At 43.1% G+C, this 20355-nt stretch overlaps 1 protein-coding gene and 1 long non-coding RNA gene across 2 annotated transcripts in view; one reads left to right on the plus strand and one right to left on the minus strand.

The window, feature by feature from the left end:
• Positions 1-20355, plus strand: part of Pitpnc1 (phosphatidylinositol transfer protein cytoplasmic 1) — a 254378-nt gene that overhangs the window by 66292 nt on the left and 167731 nt on the right. The window lies entirely within an intron of this gene.
• LOC144376009 (uncharacterized) overlaps positions 9538-20355 on the minus strand; it is a 69309-nt gene continuing 58491 nt past the window's right edge. Inside the window, exon 2 of the long non-coding RNA XR_013435999.1 lies at positions 9538-10051. This is a non-coding gene — a long non-coding RNA (uncharacterized LOC144376009). The remainder of the gene's footprint in view (positions 10052-20355) is intronic.

Raw genomic sequence — 20355 nt, forward strand, 5'->3', positions numbered from 1 at the left:
CTGGCTGTTGAGGAAGTTACTTTCCCAAAGAATCAAGTACTTTGTCTAGCAAGTTGCTGCCAGTTAGGTCACAGAGATCTGCTTTGCATTCCTGGCCTGTTAACTGTGAAACTAACTTATATATTATTCATATTATATATTATTATTAATTAATTATATATACAAATTTTTGGTGGTGATGAGGATGGAACTCAGGGCCTGGTGCATGCTAGGCAAGTACTCTTCCACGGAGCTACCCCCACCTGTAAAGGACAGTCTTGAAAAGTGCTAAGGAAAGTGTTTGTGTCATGATGGCAGCACCAGTGTGAAGCCCTGTTAACACCTGGCTGAAAGAGACTTGGTATCTGACATAAATCTTCCTGCTTTGTCAGTAGCCTGGGAGATTCTACCTGCCAATGGTGACATGCTCCCAACTTGGGACCTGGGTGTCCACGAGCTAGTAAAACCAACCTTTTGTTACAGGATCTTTACAGAAGTCAGTCTATCACCCAGGAAGGCAAGGCCCCTCCTGGAGCTGTCTTTCCTGCCACCTGTGTGAGGCAGAACAGGGAAATGAGCCTCATCTCTGGTGTTTGAGGCACCGGCTGGGCTGGTGTCTGAGTCCTCTCTGCCTACTCGTCCTCAAGGGAATACTGAGGACTTCAAACTGGAAATTCTTTTCCCAGGATCTACCAAATGCTCCAAAACGTCATGGAAGCTTACCTCCCAGGGTCTTGGGTCTGGTTCCCTAGAAGTCAAGGGATTCTCTTGGAGGTGATATATGGGGTTGGAGGTGGAGTGGGGAGGGTGGCAGGCTGGGGCAAAGCTAAACTGCAGGTGTTCTTGGGGAGCTTGGAAGCATGACTGGCACTGTAGAGTTGACTGGTTTCTGGGCACCTGGGCAAGGGTAGTCTTTTGTACCCTGCTCTCATGTCAGCCAGTGATTGGTTTGAGCTAGATTGGCTCCCATTGGCATTTGGGACCCATCAGCGGCCAACACTGAGAGCAACCCATGCCTTGTGCCTCGTGTCTCTAAAGGGACTCAGGCAGGGTACTTAGGCACTGCCCATGACAGCAAAGAGAATAGGACCAGGCATTGGTCTTTTCCTAGCACATCTTATTTTAAAACACAGCTCACCTCTCCTGCAGGTGTCCCTTTCAAAGTGTCCCTCTTACCTCCATATTCAATATCGTCAGCCCTCTCTTAAAAAGCTCAACCCCTGGACACAGGAATGGAGGGTCAGACGCCTGTGTCTTCTGCATGTGTGGCTTTAGTGCTCCCACCGGAGGTTGCTGGAGACTCTCTGGGCCCTGGTGCTGGCAGGAGGGAGATGATGAACACTTTAATCCCCAGCTGTCTTCTAACCACTTTCTTCCAGAGCCAACTGGAGGCTAACAGGCCTCAGCAGCGAGTATTAATTTTACTGCTCCCCAACAATCCAGCAACCAATTTGGTTTTATACAAGTATGTTCTTCTTATTAACCAGGCTTTGACCTTAGTTTTTGCAAAATAATAACCAGCTCTTCTTGTGCCTTGAGTCCTTCTTGAGCCTGCTTTATTCCATTTTAGCTGAAAAGGGCTCTGAGCCACCTGGGACTTATTTTTGTGAACTCAAGTTTCTTTCCACTTTCAAGGTTTGGGGAGGGCGGTGTGGACAGGTAAGAGAGGTTTCATTTTTACCTTTTTCATCTTTATTTTGACCTGGGAGATTGAGTATTAACTTAATGGAAGTTGTCACAGGTTTTTGAAAAGGCCCTGCTTGGTGACTGAGTAACCATTAGAAAATTCTGAATTTTGGGCCCAGGTCATTCTCTTGCAATGCTAACCTGTCCCTTTAGGAATCAAAAGTGTTTTGCTTTGCTTGTGTCCCAAACAGATCTTTCTCTACAGGTTATCTTTACTCAGGGAAAACACCACACTCTATCTAGAAAGCAAAGTCACCTGCCAGCCACCACCAGGTATATGCTGTTCAGATATTATGTCACAATATCTCCATGATCGAAGAATAACACTCCCAAAAGTTATCCCTAGGACAGTGATTAAAAATTGGTAAACAAGGGCATTTTAGACATCTGGGATGATTCTTTTTTTTCCCCCTCCAGTTCTCTGGATTGAACCCAAGGTCTCTTACGTGCTAGCCAAGTACTCTACCACTGAGCTACACTCCCAGGCCTTTTAATAAACATTTTTATTTTGAGACAGGGTCTCACTAAGTTTCTGAGGTTACCCTTGAACTCGCCATCCTCCTGCCTCAACCTCTGGAGTATCTGGTATTACAGTCATGCACCACCATACCCAGCTGAGTTGGTCCTTAACTATTAATGTTTAGAGATTCCTATTGGGTCAGAAATGAGCTTAATTCCGATGGTGTCATTGCGTGCATTGCATATCATGCTGTGTGCCAGGTCCTGGGCTCAGTGCTGAGGCAAAGACTACTAGGCAGAGAGGCCTCTGTCCAATGTTAGCCTGTGAGGAAAATGTACATCGATAACTAATCCCATTGATGTACATTTCACTGTGCCTGGAATAACCTTTAAAACAGAAACTGCAGAAGGCAGTGAGAGGAGAATGTGACTGGTCTAGGTTTCAGGTAATACTTAGTGAAGGGTTGTTCCGAGTTGTAGAAATGGCTGGGTACAACCCCCAGCTGGGGAAGAGAGTACAGAAGCCAGGTTTGTTTTGGTCACTCATTTGCAGGTTCAGTAGCTGAGCTGGAGATACCTTCCAGCTGTTAGAAACACTGGGGTCAGAGACACAGCTTCAGGCCAGCTCTGGGAGCTGCTTAGGCAGGCGATGGTGAAGCCACAGGAATGGCGAGGAGGCTTTCTTGAGAGCCTATGGAGAGGACCAAGAGAGGAAAGAGGCTGGGCTCTGGGAGACCACTTAGACCAAGCCTTTCCCTCAGGCCTGTCACCTGCAGGCCTTAAGACAGTAGTGACTATGATGAGACCGTGTTAGTAGTTTGTTCCTCCAACACTGCCATTGCACCCATCCCTGCAGGTGCCCCAGGATGACTCTGCAGTCTGTGAGGACTCCCTTCCCAAGGAAAGTGTTTTAGTCTCTGTGACCAAAAATCTGTCAAGAACAATTTTAAAGGAGGAAAATTTTATTTGGTGCTCCCAGTTTCAGAGGTCTCAGTCCATGGACAGCCAACTCTGTTGCTCTGAGGAGCAGCCCAGGACATGGCCACAGGAAGCAGAGTGCACTTGGCTCACCAGGGACAAAAATATAAACCCAAAGCACGCCCTCAGTGACCTGCCTCCTGCAGCCACACTTTACCTGCCTTCAGTTACCATCCATTTAATTGCTATCTAGGATTTAATTAATGATTAGATATCTCACATCATCTAATCATTTCACCTCTGAACTTTCTTGTCTCACACATGAGCTTTTGGGGGACACCTCATTGACCCTGTAAACATGTAGCTGCTCCTGGCCTATGCAGCCTTCCTGCCTTTCAGCGCACACTGCACATGCCTGTGTTCTCCATCCTGGGCTCCAGTTGTGGGGCTCCAGCCATCAGCATTGCATCACCCACAGCCTGTTAGAAGCACAGACTCCGTGGCCCCCCAGCCTGAAGTGTCAGGCTCCACATCTAACAAGCTACCCAGGGCGCCTGCCTGAGGAAGGGTGAGAAGCACTGATCTGGTTACCAACTCAGTATCTGAGGCTGGCCGGGACCCTGGCACACTCAGGCAGACTTCCCCGACTCTATTGGCAGCATTCACACCCGTGGGAGTGGAAGTCAGGGTGGGCACCCATTGCAGACAGCTGGGGCCTGCTGGGACCTCGCCTCTCTGCTGTGCCTTGTTGAGAGATTCTGCTTAAGCCTGGACCCAGGGTTCTCCATGGAATTAGCACATTGCCTCCTTCTTCTCTGGTTCACTGTCTGTATCCCATGTTTAGGGACATAGAGGAAGCCCCAGAAAAATAAAGTAGAAAAAAAGCCACCAAGAATAAGGAGAACAGAACAAAGCAACAACAGGATTGAGAGATTTAAAAAAAAAACATCAGCCCTCATTGCCATGCAATTTATACTGATTTTAAGTGAATTCCTGATCTTAAGTGTACAACTTGATGAGTTCTAACAAATATATAGTCACATGACTACTCCACCATCAAGATCTAGAACATTTCATCATTCCCTCTCCCTACCCCCAGCTCCAAGCAGACATTGATCCAAGCAGCTACTGAATGTCTTGGTAGTTTGTACCTTTTTATTGCTCAATAGTATTTCTCTGAATGGATATACCACAATCAGTTTACTCATTTACCACTTGATGGACATTTGGATTGTTTCCAGTTTTTGATGATGATAAGACTTGTCATCAATATGAGTTTTTTTTTCTTTTTATTTTAAAGTAAATTTTAGATTTACAGATGAGTTGCAAAGATTATACAGAGAACTCCTATATAACCTTTTATTTAGCTTCCTTTAATGTTAATATCATGAGTAATTATGATATAAGCATCAGAACCAAGAAATTTAACATTAGTATCATACTATCAAGTCCAGATTTTATTCAGATTTCATCAGTTTTTCCAGAGTGTCCTTTCTCCATTCCAGGGTCTTATTACTATATCAAATTGCATTTAATCATCACATCTCTGTAGTGTCTCCAAACTTTGACAATGTTTTTGTCTTCTTTTTAATAACTTTGACATTGTTGATTCATACTGGTTGGGTGTTTGCAGAATACCCTTCAAATTGCATTTGTTTGATGTTTTCTGATCATCAGACTAGAGTCTGGGTTTGGGAAAAAAATACCCCCATAGTCCTCAACCCATAATATCAGGTTGTATGTGATCTCAGTTTGACGTCTCTGTTGAAACTAACCTTGATTGCTTGGTTACCCACTGTCACAGTTATCCACTGTAAAGTCACTAATTTCCCTTTCCACACTCTGTTCATTAGAAGTGAGTCATTCAACCTAGCTAACATTAAGACAAGAGTAATTAAGCTTTACCTCCTAGAGGGAGGACTACTGAAGGATTTCAAGACGAAGCTAAAACCACCCCAGTCATGCATACATGTTTTTGGAGAAATGCTTCAAGCCTAGGCCTGGATCCTGTTCACCCCCTAGTTTGCCAGCTAATTTTAACTTTTATCAGTGGATCCTACTTCTTTCATCTATTTATCTCAATCCTTCCATGTTTATAACATGGAATTTTTTCCCTTCTCCATTCATTTCTCTATCCCATCATTTATTTATGTCAGTATGGGCTCAGAAATATTTATTTTGTTCTCTGGGTGAGAGGCGTTTCCAAAGTAGGAAAACAGCCTCTCTGAATCACAGGGAGGATGGGGTGAGGAAGACGGCGGGCTTAGGGGATGAGCTAGCGGTGAAGAGATGAAATTCTGAGGTGGTCAGCAAGATTGAGATGTACAAGGGGCGCCTTGGCAGAAATGAAGACCTCAAAAGCAGACACAAAGGGAGCTTGGGAGCTTGATTTCCTTCATGTTAGGAGGGAGAAACGGAAGGAGCTCACATTAATTAGCTTTTGCCTTCTCCGTGAAGATGTCTTCTGTGAAGACAAGAGGGAGTTGATTTTTGGAATTTTCATTTCACTGGCCAACCTTCCTGGCCCCTGTGGCAGTGTTTCTCCCTGTCAGCACAGCACTGTCCACATTTGAATAAATGAAGTAGGAGCAGTCTTGGCGCTGGAGGATGGTTGACAGCATCCCTGGCCTTTACCTCCTAGATGCAAAGAACGTGCTCTCCCATTCCCCCAGAATGTCCCCAGGCATCGTGGGGAGCAAGGTCACCCTATGCGGAGAACCACGGATCTAAAATAGTATCCACAATCCTGGCACTTCACAAGATCCCTGACCATCGCCTTCGAAAGGCTAAGACCATGGTCTTTGCCTGTTCTTTCCCTGCAGAAGAGAGCTGAGGTGCTGCGGTGGGAGCCCCACCCGACGGGCTGCAACAGGGAAGGACAGGCCTCTTTTCTTGGGGATGGCTGATGGTCTTTAGCCCATAAGCCACCAAAGCAGGAGGAAATGGAGTTCTGGTTGGCAGCAGAGCCTCTGAAATGGCTGTGCAAGGGTTGCGGTGTTCATAGCCCTGCCTCGCCTCGTGGTGGAGGGTTGTTTTGCTCTCCCTGTGGTTTCTGTGTGGGCCGTGAGAAGCAGTTTGGTTATTATGACAGTTGGGGACACACACAAGCTCTTCTCACAGGTTAGTTCCTGAAAGCCCATTTGTTCAGAACCCAGCACGCCGCCTACTGAGCTGGATGCACATTGGTTCCTGGTCAAGTTCTTTCCTAAGGCAGAGTGTGGGGGGGCGTTGGGGACTTTACCCTCTTTAGACCTCTTATTATCTAAAGATGCTCATATTTTAGCTGAACTTTTTTTTTTTAACCTTTGATAACGTTTTGCAAGACCATTTCAAACTACCAAAGGTGGCAGAGATGAAGGAACAAGGCCAAGGCTCAGGCCTAAACGTCCTCGCACAGCCGCCAGTGCCATCTGTTGGCGGCTGGCAGAACTGATGCCCTTTGCTGTGATGAAGCTTTGTTGATTGCACAGAAAGTTGAAAGTTGGCAGCCGAAAACCCTCTTTCCACCTGGGAGCATAGGATTGGCAGGATTAGGGAGAATGGAAGGGGAGGGAATGCGGGTTGCTTTGCAGGTCTGTGTCAGGAATCAGATGGTGCCAGAAATCCAAAGCTGAAATAATTTTAGGAGGATTTTTCAAGGTACTGACTGAGATGCCTTTGGGACTTGAAATCCATTTTGGAGCCAATTGTCAGTTAAGGAATTGGGCTTTGGGGAGTTAACAGAGCAACAAAGAGCTCTCTAAGGGCGGAGGGGGGACAAACAACAACCTATGGTGTCATCTGCAGAGTTCGAATGCAGTCATTATTTGTCAAATTTTATTATTGAGGGATGCATCTAACTCACTCTCATCAATGAAACTAAGAAAATCACCTGCGGAAGAACTCACATTCTATCTTTTCTCTCAAAGTGCTCATTGTGTATTTGTTTCTATGGCAATCCATTTAGGCCAACGTAGCTCCATGTTTCTGATGACAAAACTGAGATCCCCAGAGACTGTTTTGTAGGTCCAATATATCTGGTTGATAAAGAGAACCAGAATTAGTCCATCCAGGGGGTCCTCAGCCTGGCTGCACATTAGAATTCCCTGGAAAACTTTGAAAGTCCAATGCTTAACCTCTCTCCAGATGTACTGATTTGACTGAGCTCAGCAAACCCTGGTCAGGGTTCTCCTTTTGGACCTGGGTCTAAGTGTTGCTACTGAAGGCGGGTCTGTGGACCAGCAGAATCTGTGCTGTGGGAAGATTCTTGGGTGATTCTTGTGCCCTTACAGAGCTGCCCATCTTTGTTGAAGATGTCTGCTGTTGTTTTATTTTTACCACGTTGGTGGCATTCAAGGTGTTCTTTGGATGGTGTGCATCCATCCCGGGCCTGGGGCTTCCCACTGCTCTTTGAGTTCCTTATGTCCCTGACGAAAGCCATGAGAGAACCTGGGAGCTCCCCTCCTCCTCCCGGTCTTGGTCATTGCTAGAGGAAAGCTCTTCACAGCCCCCAAGTTCTGGGTGCGTCATAGCGTAGTCACCAAGCCAGGGCTGTGGCTGCCTCCTGGTTCCTCCTGGTGAAAGAGATGGCACTCCTGTGCTGGATTAACCCACCATGAAGGGTCAACTTTTATCCAGCTCCCAAGATGCTCTGGCTCAGATTCTGATTGTATTGGAAGTGACTTTGTTTTCTTTTTAAAATAGAAGGTCCTCAGTAAATGTTTTGTTTTTGAAGATTGGAGTGAATTTGAGACTCTGTGGGCACTTGGGACACATTGGGTATTGTACACAGGCTTCATCCCAGTTGGCCTTGGTGTCATTTGCAGGGTCCCGACTCTAGACAGCCTTCTTTCTCAGCAAAGACCCACCACTGTCCTTCTAAAAGAGATCTTTTAAGTTCATTTCTTGAAATCCAATGCCATATGAGAGCCAGTCAGACCTTTTCTAAATCTGTAGTTCCCTTTTGGGTAGTGCCTAAAAGAGACACAGCGGTCCCTGTTCAAACTCTTTGGGGAACACAGAGCCCTGGCTCCGATTCCACCCCTTCTCTGCTGTTCTTGACAACAAGCCCCTTTTGACGGAGGACACTCGTGGGGGGGGGGGGCAGAGCAGTTCCCTTTTCTGTTTCTTCTTTTCTCCACGCTTCCCTCCACCGGTCTCCTGTACTGCTTCCAAACTTTATCCCCCAAAGAAAACAACAAACCAAACTTGGAGGAACAAGGAAGGCTTGTCCCCATGGGTGAAGTTCCTTGAAAGGATGTCACTGAAAAATGGTTTCTGTGGCCCCTTTTCTTCTGGAAGCGTTGGGAGGTCTCCGAGGACCCGACCTGGAGAGACCCGGGGCGCTAGTTAAGTGCACAGAAGCCCTCTTCATCAGTCACCACAGGTCCTTGGACCTTGCCAGTACTTGTCAGCCCTCTGAATTCAGAGGCTTGGAAAGGGCCCCAAACTGGACTTGTGGCCTTCTTTAAAAAAAGAAAAAAATGTTTTTTATTTCTTCCATCTCCTTCTCTTCTCTGCTGCTCCTCTCCCACCCCCAGTGCTTCTCTTCTGTTGCCCAGAGCAACCCCAGCAGCTGCTACCTCAGAGTGGAAGGTTACTGAGTCTTTTTTATTCACCGGTGCCACACAAAGAAACAGGGTTTTCTGAAAGCCTCCCCAGAATCAAACCACCTTTAGCATCTAGCTAGCAGCTCTGCATCAGGCCCCTGAAGCTGAGACTCTGCCGGCCCCACCTTTGGAGGTGTCTGTTTACCAACAGTGCTTTGTCAACTCTTTAACACATTCCCTTATGTTCACACTGGTCCCCTCTGTGTAGGGCGGAGGGTGTTACTGCATGGGATGTGCTCCCATAGAGACTGGCAGGCAGGCGAGGGGGAGGACGGAATGATTCCCTTGTGTGGACTAGGTGGCCAGGCTGTAAGGTTTTTCTCTTTTGCCCTTTACCATAAGAGAAAAAGGAAGTGCCAAAGTTGTCATGGAGATAAATCATTAGCTAGAGTAATAGAGCCATCTTTAAGCAGGGGGAGTGGAACTGGCCCAGTCTTACATTAAGATATCTGAATCTCAGTCTGCAAATGAGCACATGATGTGATTCTTGATACTCATTCTTGTGATTCTTCAGAACCTCATTTGGAAGACACTGTTTGAATACCACAGCACTCCTCTGGACACAGAGACCAAATCAAAGATGATAACTTTTTTTTTTTTTTTGGAAGGGGAGAAGAAAATGTAAATTTGGAAACATAAAATAGTGCTCTTTTATTTTTCTTTATTCATTCTATCCTGCCTCCTGATTTCTAAAAAGTACAGCTCCTTTAGATGCCGACCACCGGCGTGTCCTTTGAGATATTTGTCAATGACATGTGAAGCGTGCGCTGAGCGAAGGCATTTTCTCCTGCAATGTTCATTTCTATTTCAATGGTTTGCCTCGGTACTTTTCTTTAATTAATACTGTTTATGCTCACTGATGAATAATTCAGAGTCATACAAGCAACAGATGTCAGAGGATTCAAAATGACTTTCCCTGAATTATTTATTATTTCCAAAAAAGTAACAGGTTTGTTGAACAAGTAATTGGCAACACAGATGTAGATCAAGGTTTGTCAGCAGGCAGCGAGGTCTCCTCCATCTTCCCCTTCTGTGCATGTTGGTAACTGGGACTGCACTGTAGAAGGGAGTTGTGCCCCTGCGCAGGGAGCTGTTGATGCAGACAGGCTTGGTTTCTGGGATGTCTATGCATGATGAAACCAAAGGGGAACTCATCCAGAAATACAAAGTGAACGTGGCCCGCAGCTAGCTCTCAGACATAATGACTTCACACAGGTATCCAGAAAAAGGACGCATCTCTGTTTGTAAGGATATATTAAGAATAGGGGGAGTGGGGTTGAGGCTCAGTGGCAGAGCGCTTGCCTTGCATATGTGAGGCACTGGGTTCGATTCTCAGTACCATATAAAAATAAACAAAATAAAGGCATTCTGTCCATCTACAAAAAAAAAAAAAGAGTGCCCGCTGCAAAGAGGCTAGAGACCTGGAAAAAAGAAAGAAACAATCTGTCAGATGTCTACAAGTTTATGTGTAAGAATGAATGTTCTCTGCAATGATGTTTAATAACAGAATTGTAAAAAGAAAAAGTCCAACAGTTAAATAAATTCTGTTAGATCCAAGTCATGGAATATTATATAGGTATTAAAGTTATATATGTGTGTGCACATATATATGTGTATATATATGTATTCTTTTTTTTTTTTGGTACCAGAGATTAAACCCAGAGGTGCTTTACCACTGAGCCACATCCCCAGCCTTTTAAAATATTTTATTTAGAGGCAGGGTCTTGCTGAGTTGCTTAGGTCCTCACTATGTTGCAAAAGCTGGCTTTGAATTCACAATCCTCCTGTCTCAGCCTCCCGAGCCTCTGGGATTACAGGTATGTGCCACTATGCCTGGCATACATATTCTTTTTTTTTTTTTTTGGTACTAGGAATTGAACTCAGGCTCATTTGACCACTGAGCCACATCCCCAGCCCAATTTTGTATTTTATTTAGAGATAGGGTCTCACTGGGTTGCTTAGTGCCTCACTTTTTGTTGAGGCTGGCTTTGAACTCATGATCCTCATTTTTTTTTGAGAGAGAGAGAGAATTTTTTAATATTTATTTTTTAGTTTTCGGTGGACATAACATCTTTATTTTTATGTGGTGCTGAGGATCAAACCCAGCGCCCCATGCATGCCAGGCGAGCGCGCTACCGCTTGAGCCACATCCCCAGCCCCAACCTCATTTTTGATTTGGAAAAATATCAGCATAGTAAATAGGTGATGATATTAGGTGAGAAAGGCTATAAACCAGTATGGTTTCCTTTCTGTAGAAACATATATGCATGTGGTTTTAAATACATGGAAAAAAGTCTAGAAGGACCTACTACCCACAAATATTAATAGTGGTTAGTTAGGAGTAGTAGGAGACAGGGTGACTTTGCTTTTGCTTCACATATTTATTTTCTCATTGTCTATGCTATAACTGTGCATGTATTAGTACATCGTAAAGGTCAAACTGCTGAAACAAGACATCTACCAGTATCGTGATTTGAAGTATGAGGTTGGATAGTTCCAGTGGGCAGGTGGCTTGGTTCCATTCAGATACACATGGACCCAGGTTCCTTCTAGCCTGTGGCTTTTCCATTCCCCAAGGCCTAATTGGCCAAGGCTGTCATGAAGAGGAAGAGTGGGCCCAACAGCTGTCTCAAGGTTCTGGTCCCAAAGTGGCCTGTATCACTCCTACTGCTATCCTTTGTCAGGGACATAGTCCTGTGGCTATACCCCATGGCCAGTTGCAAGGCAGGCTGGGAATAAAACCCTCATGATCATCTGTGTGTCCATCTGCAGCATACTATGTCAAGGAAGAAGGAGGAAATGAATTCTGCTGACAGTTTTCAGTTGCTGCTAAATGTATATTCTATGTAATAAAAAAAATAATACAAAAAATTTAAAGGAAGTAGAATTTTGGATTAGATGACCTCAGAGGGCATTTCTTTTAGGAATTAATTATACAGAGAAGTATGCAACTGGAACATTATCTTTCCAGGGGTGACAGTTTTGTTGAGAAAGCAGACCAATAAAAATTAGAATAGGCATATGTAAAGGGCCTGAGGAATGTTTAGAGAGTACAGAGGAGAAAGTAGTCTAGGGTCATGCTTTAAGAAAAAAGTTGGCAATTTTGTTTCATTGAACTACCAGGATTATGTGGACTTCTGAAAGAAGTGAAACTCTGTGTTTTGTGTCATTTTTAGCTAGTGTGACCTCCTATTACACCATAGAACAAGTGAGTCGTATTTGCCTACTGACGTAGCAATAACTTAAGATCTTAGTTGTCCTTCATTTAACTACTGTTTATTCTAATTCTTGTTTTAAAAACTTTTTTTTTTTTTTTTTTTTTTTTGTACCAGGGATTGAACCCAGAGGTGAATCACACCCCAGACCTTTTTTAAATTTTTTAAAATTTTGAGGCAGGGTCTTGATAACTTCCTTAAGGCCTCACTAAGTTGCTGAGGCTGGCCTTGAACTTGCAATCCCCCTGCTTTTCAGCCTCCTGAGCTGCTGGGATTACAGGCTTGCACAACTGTGCCCAGCTCTATTTTTTTAAATTAAAAGATCCTTGTTTACACACTTTGCACGCTTAATCCCCCCCCCCCCCCAATACTGAGGATGGAACCTAGGACCTCGCCAATGCTGGGCAAGGGTTTTCTCTATCACTGAGCTCTGGCTCTTACTCCTATGGTATTTCTTGGTTAAATACACAGAATTTAACATAAATGAGCTTGGAAGAGCTACAATTTAAAGGAAACTCTTGATTTCACAATGTAAAAGCTATCTTTTAAGTTGACATTTATAAATATGGGTTTTTAAGTTTTTACTATGGTTATTTCAAGTAGGATATTTCTAGATTTATTGGGAAGGCAAACTAAAAACATAGAGTTATAGGAATACTAACGTTAACTTCATCACAGTAGGATCAAACTTTGCATATCTTTGGACTTCCATCAGATTTTTCAGGCCTGGAGTTTAGAGGAATAAAATTAGAGATATCCTGGTTATATGCACAGAGTCTCCTGAAGTTAAATGGTAGACTATGTCTAGACTCACCTTGACTGTGGTCCCTTAACACACTGTGGAGAACACACACCTCTGAGTTGGTGATTTTCTGATATTTCAGGATATGCAACAAAATGTTTAAAGGGAGGCAGAATCATGTGGTGCTTTGGTAATCTTTTCAGGAAAATCAGGTTTTGGGAGCTCTATAAGTCAAGAATTATTGCAAATGAGGCCCAGATTTGAAAATTACTGTTTTGCAAATTGTGCTTATTCTAGAAAGACAGATATCTATAGCTGGGAAGAACTTTAAAAATTGATCTAGTTGCCTGATTTTACAGATGAGGAACTGAGACATGAAAAGGTCAAGTCATCTGCTGGGGTTACAGAGTTCATCTGTGACAAAATTAAGGACTATGGTGCTCACTTCCAGTTCTCTGGTCCCCAACCCCACATTCTACAGGTCCTCTCTTTACTTGATGGCTCTGGTGATAATCCAGCTTGCTTTTTACCAACGAAGGAAACCTCAGCTAGAATCTCCTCTCACCGCTGCTGATCTGTAGGAGTGATGATTTTGGACTACGGGTGAACCTGGAATGAGAGATCCTGCCCCTTTCTGGATGCTTTGTGTGCAGAACACCTGCAGGGATGATGAGAGACATCTCTTGATTCAAAGTAATAAAAAAAAAAAAATGGGCTGGGGCTATAGCTCACTTGGTGGAGTGCTTGCCTAGAATGTGTGAGGCGCTGGGTTTCATCCTAAGCATCACATAAGAATAAAATAAAGGTATTGTGTCCGCCTACTACAAAAAATAAACAAATAGTTCTGGACTTCCAGCCTGCTTTTTAAAAATATTTTTTTAGTTGTTGATAGACCTTTATTTTATTTATTTATATGCAGTGCTGAGAATTGAACCCAGAGCCTCACACATGCCAGGCGACTGTGCTACTGCTGAGCCACAGCTCCAGCCCTCAGGCCTATTTTGTAAAGGAAGTTTCACAGCCAAAGATAAATATATAGATAAATACATATATTTATTCTAACTCTTCTTCAGAATGCAGAGAATTGGTATCTCACAATGACAACAAAAATAAAATATTTCCTTTTCATGAAGTGGTCAAAGGGCTGAAAAGCAATACTATCTTTTATTTTTTTATTATTTTTTTAAATATTTATTTTTTAGCTTCAGGTGGATACTATCTTTTATTTTTATATGGTGCTGAGGATCGAACCTAGTGCCTAGTACCACATGCATGCTAGGCAAGTTCTGTACCACTGAACCACAACCTCAGCCTGGCAATACTATCTTTTAAAATAAATTTTTTTGCCCTTTTTTTGGATCAATATTAAGATGAATTGCCACTTTGGGGGCTTGACTCTGGTTTAATTGTAACTTTTTTTTGGGGGGAATGTTTTATGACTTACAGGCTTATTGATTTCAAAGACTATAAACCCACTTGCCCACCTATCCATCATCCACTCATTTGTCTCAATGGAATGTTTCCACTGAAGAAGGACCAGCAGCTTGGAGGGGTAGCTGTCAAGTCCCCAGGATTTCATACTGTGGCATGTAGATCCTAATTTTCAAAATACAGCTCTGTCACTTCAGTCAGCTCTGATGAGGGTCTATAATGTGGCCAGCCCTGATGGCTGTCATGTGGTCACCATGTTCTCATCATGCATTCTCTTTCCTGTGTGATGGGCATCATACTCAGCTCTGAGAGTGGTGGATGACTCCCACTCTAACTTTGCCAAATTAGATTTCTGTTGAAACTTGAGGTCATTTAAAGCCAACTTTTCTCTGGATTGAAAACATTAGCCTTTGTTGAAATGTTTCGTTGTTCTAAATTGGACCATCTTGTCTTGACATCAAATCGTTCAGTCACCACATAAACTGACATAATTCTCTCGGGGCTGCTTGTCATTGTTAATTTACATCTGACCTTGTTCTGGAAAATATTTGAGGCAGTGGAGCCCTAATTTTGAACAGGCTGGCTCTTGCTTTACCAATTAGCCTAGACCTGTGAAAATGTTAGATCAAATAACCTAAGGAATAGGGGAGACAAAGTAGGAGAACTAAGAAAGTGTATAGATTTTATATAAACTTCAGATACCTCCCTCTAAAATACTAGCCTTGATTGATTGATTGATTGATTGGTACCAGGGATTGAACACAGGGGCCTTAATCACTGAGGCCCTTTTAAAGATTTTATTTAGAGACAGGTCTCACTGAGTTGCCTAGGGCCTTGCTAGGTTGCTGAGGCTGGTTTTGAACTCAAAATCCTCCTGCCTCAGCCTCCTGAGCCATTGGGATTACAGGCGTGCACCACCAGGCCTTGCTAGACATTCTTTTGACTCTTGACAAAAAAAGGTGGTTATACCTAGTATTTCCATCTTATGGATAGGGAAATCCAAAACTCAAGAGGCTGGAAAGGAGTGGCAAGCCAAGATTTGAGCCCAGGTAGTACAGCCATGGGATCCTGGCTCCCGACCACTTAACTATATGCCCTGTTATGCATTTGCAAGTGGTCATACCATTGGAGCATTTGTTATGAGCACAGTGGGAAATGTGTGGAGCACTCTGGAAACTGTAAATACTTACAGGTTTATCTGGATTTGTGGATTTATTCCTATCATCTCTGCCAGGCCTTCAGCTAGAATTGTGTGAATGGGAGGCATTGGGTCCCTGAAGTAGTGGGCGTTTCTAAGAGGTAAGTGACCTGCAAAGTCAGTCTTGATCATCAGGAGTTGAGGACATTGGAGTTACAGAGAGACATTATTAAAGATGACTTTTAAGATGTCAAGAGGAAAAAAATGGCTTCTTACATCACACACACACACATACAGAATATACAAATTGCACTGTTAGCTGAAGGCTAGTTTCTTGAGGGCAGTTTAAGTGCATTAGATTAGTCTGCAGTGAAGATTAAGGGACTATGGGATTTAATAACTTGTGTATTAAAGAAGGGCCCTGCAAATGTTACTCTGCCATAAAAATGTAACCACTCTAATTGAATTTGGACCCAATATTAAAATTAATCTTTTGGTGATGCTTTATAAATGCATTAAATAAAATAACAAAAGTTGCAATTGAACTTCACCATGTGAAGGTTCTTAGGCACTAAATTATGTTTGTAGCAGTTTTTATTGTATTTTTTCTGAAATGTACTAAGAAAATTCTCCTCTTATATAATTTATGGTCATGCTGCTGTTTAAATGTGCCAAAAACTGTTCTCAGAGTCTTGGCAGGATTTTGGAATATAGTATATTACCTTCATCTTGGGCTATCTATATAATGAACACTCAGTATATGTCGATGACGGTGTTTGTTTTATGAGCTGTCTTCTCCCTTTTTGTGAAGAAAACAATAGGCTGATGTATAGTATGTGATGCTCAGCATGCCTTGGATGAAAATGGTTGAAAAGTGTACCTTTTCCTCCTGCTCCCATGGCGAGTCTGTCTATAATTTTACTAAGCTTGTGTGTGTCCAAAGGTCCTAACAAGAGGATGACATTGATCTGAGAGAGCACAAGTGTTTCTCTGAGATACTGTAGCCACACATTCCATGGGCCTCTTTAAGTTCCAGGGACTCCAGGGAACCTTGTGGAATCATGAAACAGAAATGGTGATTATGAGTAAGGGGGTCTTTATTTTTTCCTTTTGGTGCTGAGGATTAAACTCAGTTCCTCATGCATCGTAGGCAGGTATTCTACCACTGAGCTATACCCTCCAGCTCTGGGTCTTTTTCTTTCTTTTTTTACTGGGGATGGAACCCAGGGACAACTTTACCACTGAGCAACATTTTTTTTTTTTTAAAAGATAGAGTGAGAGAAAGAGAGAGAAGGAGAGAGAGAGAATTTTAATATTTATTTTTTAGTTTTTTTTGGCGGACACAACATCTTTGTTTGTATGTGATGCTGAGGATTGAAGCTGGGCCGCACGCATGCCAGGCAGGCGCGCTACCGCTTGAGCCACATCCCCAGCCCCATTTTTTTTTTTTTTAATGTTTTGAGACAGGGTCTTTCTAAATTGTTTAGGGCCTCACTAAGTTCATGAGGCTGGCCTCAAACTTGCCGTACTATTGCCGCAGCCTCCTGAGTCACTGGGATTACAAGTATGCACCACTTCTATATAAGGATAGCAGATGGTACAACTTTAGGGTGGGAGGAGGCAAGGAGGAATACAGGTGACTGAACAGTGTCTAAGCATTTGGAATGGTAGGGGCAGGCATTTAGGAACATTCCAGAAACCCCCTCTTGCTCTTCAGGCAGTCTTCTGAAGTCCTACAGTGGCATGTTCCATGTTAAAGAGTATTGTACAGTGCTGGGGATATAGCTCAGTTGGGAGAGTGCTTGCTTCATATGTACAAGGTCCTGGGTTCAATCCCAGGAAACACACACACACACACACACGAGTATTATACAATTTATTCTTTTTTTGGCACTGAGGATAGAACCCAGGGCCTTGCACAAGCTAGGCAAGTGCTCTACCATGGAGCTACATCCCCAACCCTTTTAATTTTATTATGAGATACGATCTTGCTAAGTTGCCTAGGCTAGCCTTGAATTTGTGATCCTCCTGTCTCAGCCTTCTTAGTAGTTGTGATTCCATGTATGCACCAACTATAAAAATTATTGTTAAATAGTTACATAAGCTGGTGCAGAGGAGATGCCTATAATCCCAGTGGCTTGGGAGACTGAGGCAGGAGGATTGAGGATCACAAGTTCAAAGCCAGCTTCAGCAACTTTGTATTTTTACCGTCTCAAAGTAAAAAATAAAAAGGGCTGGGATGTGGCTCACTGGCAAAGCGCCCCTGGGTTCAATCCCCAGTACCAAAAAAAAAAAAAAAAAAAAAGAAATGTTATATGAGAAAGAAAACCAATGACATAAGATGTGAGTACTGGTTAGACCTTTAGCACATAAAAAACAAAAAACCACACCATTTAAGTTAGATCCCTCTCCACCACCACAGAAAAGAATCCTTCCCCCTTTTTTTTTGTCATTGCTCAGAATTTGAGAAAGTTCTTTTATTTTCCAAAACAATCTGAAAGAATCAAGTATTTCTCTGTGTCCATCTGAGCTCAGCAGGATGCCCAAGTGAGAGGTGTTTTATTCAACTCCTGTCCAAAGATCTACTTCTAATGGAACTGTTAATTTGCGAAGTCTAGAAAGGGGAAAGTTTAAATCTTTTCAGCTGCCAAACTTTGGACTTCATGGTGAATCATCGGGACAGACTTTATAGGCCAAGTGTGAGTGAGCACTGCTCTGGGCTGGTGGAGGAGTGTGACAAGTTTATTTAGACGCCTGTCTAGAGTTCACAGACACAGGGGCCCAAAGATCAGCTTCCAGAGCCTGCTCGATCCCCTCCCAGGAAATCTCTTCCCCTCATCCTACTACAGGATCATCATACACTGCTGACGGAGGAAAGCGAAGCTGTGGGGGGGCGGGTATCTGGGAGGGAGAATGCTTACTCATTGGATTACTAAGTAGCTTAAAAGAGTTGTTGCAGGCGGGATTTCACCCTTGATGAAGTTTTTCTTTGCACCTAGAATACTGAGCAAAAGGGAAGGAAAAGATGAAAGAAAAGCCCCTCTTTAAAAATATATTTGAGCTGGCCCATCCAAGAGAAAACGGAGGTTTCTCAACTAACAAAGAAGTGGCTTTACTACATTGGGGAATTAGAAGGCTCCACAATAAAATTATTTGGAAATGAAGCATCAGTTGGTGTGTCCCAGGCGCATTGGAATGTACCTTGTGCTGTTGGAAGCTGGCAGCCTGGTTGTTATGCAACGTGAGGCGAAGGCCTGCCAGGTGCCCTCAGTGTGCCCCAGGAGCTGCAGGTTCTTTTAAGTCTCTCAAGTCAGCCAATCTTGCCAGACAGATTCCACTTGCCTGGGATATGTTGGGCACAGGAATCAGGTCTTATGATTTTACAGATGATATATCTACCTTTGGGACTTTGTCCTCGGTAACCTTCATCAACTCTGAGGGAAGTCAAGGGTGTCTCTCTCCCTCTCTCTATTAATTTTTGAAATTGAGGTAAAATACACAATAGGAAATTCGCCGTCTTAATAATTCGGAAGTGTTTAGTTCATTGGCATGAAGTAGATTTACATCAAAGTCCTATCACTGTCATCCGTCCACAGAATTGATTTCATCTTTTCCAGCAGAAACTCTGCACCCATTAAACAATAATGCCTTCCCTGTGTCCCCAGCTCCTGGCAGCTAAATTCTACTTTCTGGCTCTGAACTTGGCTATTCTAGACCCCTCATATACGCAGAATCATACAGTATATGTCCTTTTGTTCTAGCTTATTTCACTTAGCATAAGGTCCTCAAGGTTTATCCATATGGGAGCAACATGTTGGAATTTTGTTCCTTTTTAAGTAATATTCTATTGGACGTCTCTACCACATTTTGTTTATCCATTCATCCCTTAGTGGACACTTGAACTACTTCCTTTTGGCATTGTGAATCGAGCTTGCTGTGAACATGAGTGTGCAAATATCTGAGCCCCGCTTTCAGTACTTTGGGGTATATGTCCATAATTGGAATTGCTGAGTTATATGGTAATTGGGCTCCCTGCACCCAAGAAAGAAGATTATCATGAGAACCTAGCACTGCCCTAAGATCAGATTGCTTATTCTGCTTCTTTCTCCTCTTGGTTTCAGTGGGAAAGGGTGGCTTCTTCTTAGGCTGATGTCACTGTTGTAAACCTTCTCAGCCTGAACCTATATCTTATCACTTGCACGGCCCCCAAACAAAGCACAGAGAAGATAACAGAGTGAACTGAAGATCACATCATGCAGACAACTCTCTCCCCTTCCCTTTCTTTTTTCTCCTTTGGAGACTACGGTCTGGGTCTAGATTACACAGCTACTGTAGTTTAAATTCTGAAATCAATGACGTTTCACATGAGCTGCACACAGGAATTACCTGCTTGCTTGTTGATGTCCAAATCTCACCTCTAGAAATTCCAACTTAATTGGTTTGTGGCCTGGCTTGGGCATGGGGATTTTTTAAAACCTCCGGTTATATTTACCTGATGTGTATTTACCCGAGTTCCATAGCACCCAGGTGAATGAGTGAGCCAGAAGATTTTCTGTCTTCTTTTGGTTATTTCTTTAGAACATATCTATAAATCTGAAAAATCTCAGTCCCAATTTTAAAGACTTCGAAGTAGGCGCTTCTGATTGTTTGTTTTTATTTCTGTTTTTGTTTTTGCAGTGCTAGGATGGCACCCAGGGCCTTATGCATGCTAGACAAATAGTCTACCACTCAGCTATCCCCTCAGCCCTGGGTTTTGTTTTTGTTTTTGTTTTAATTATCAAGGCTGCATGATATAATTTGAAACCAAGAACAAGGAAACCTGGGTCATACTCTTGTGTATGTCATTAGCTAACAAGGAATGATGAATTACTTGACAGGATCTCAGTTTTTGTTTTTAATTGTGGCTTTAATATTACAACATGGATCAGAAAGCCAGTTAGAAGAGTGAGATTAATGAGATTTTTAAGTGTCCCCTCTAGCCCTAATATGCTTGTGTGAATGAACAGGTGGAGTTGATGGGGAATGAGGGAAGCTTGAAGAGAGTCCACGGCATTAACGTCATCATGTTCTAGTACCAATGAACACCTCGATAAGAGGCTCCCCAAGGGTACTACCTGGAAGTTTTTGGTGCCCAGAAGCAGTCTGCAGGATATCGGTGAATAAAAGGATAAGAAATAAAGATCTCAGAGGATCTGTTGT

This window comes from Ictidomys tridecemlineatus, chromosome 3 (genome assembly GCF_052094955.1).
Source record: "Ictidomys tridecemlineatus isolate mIctTri1 chromosome 3, mIctTri1.hap1, whole genome shotgun sequence".
Taxonomy (NCBI): Eukaryota; Metazoa; Chordata; class Mammalia; order Rodentia; family Sciuridae; genus Ictidomys; species Ictidomys tridecemlineatus.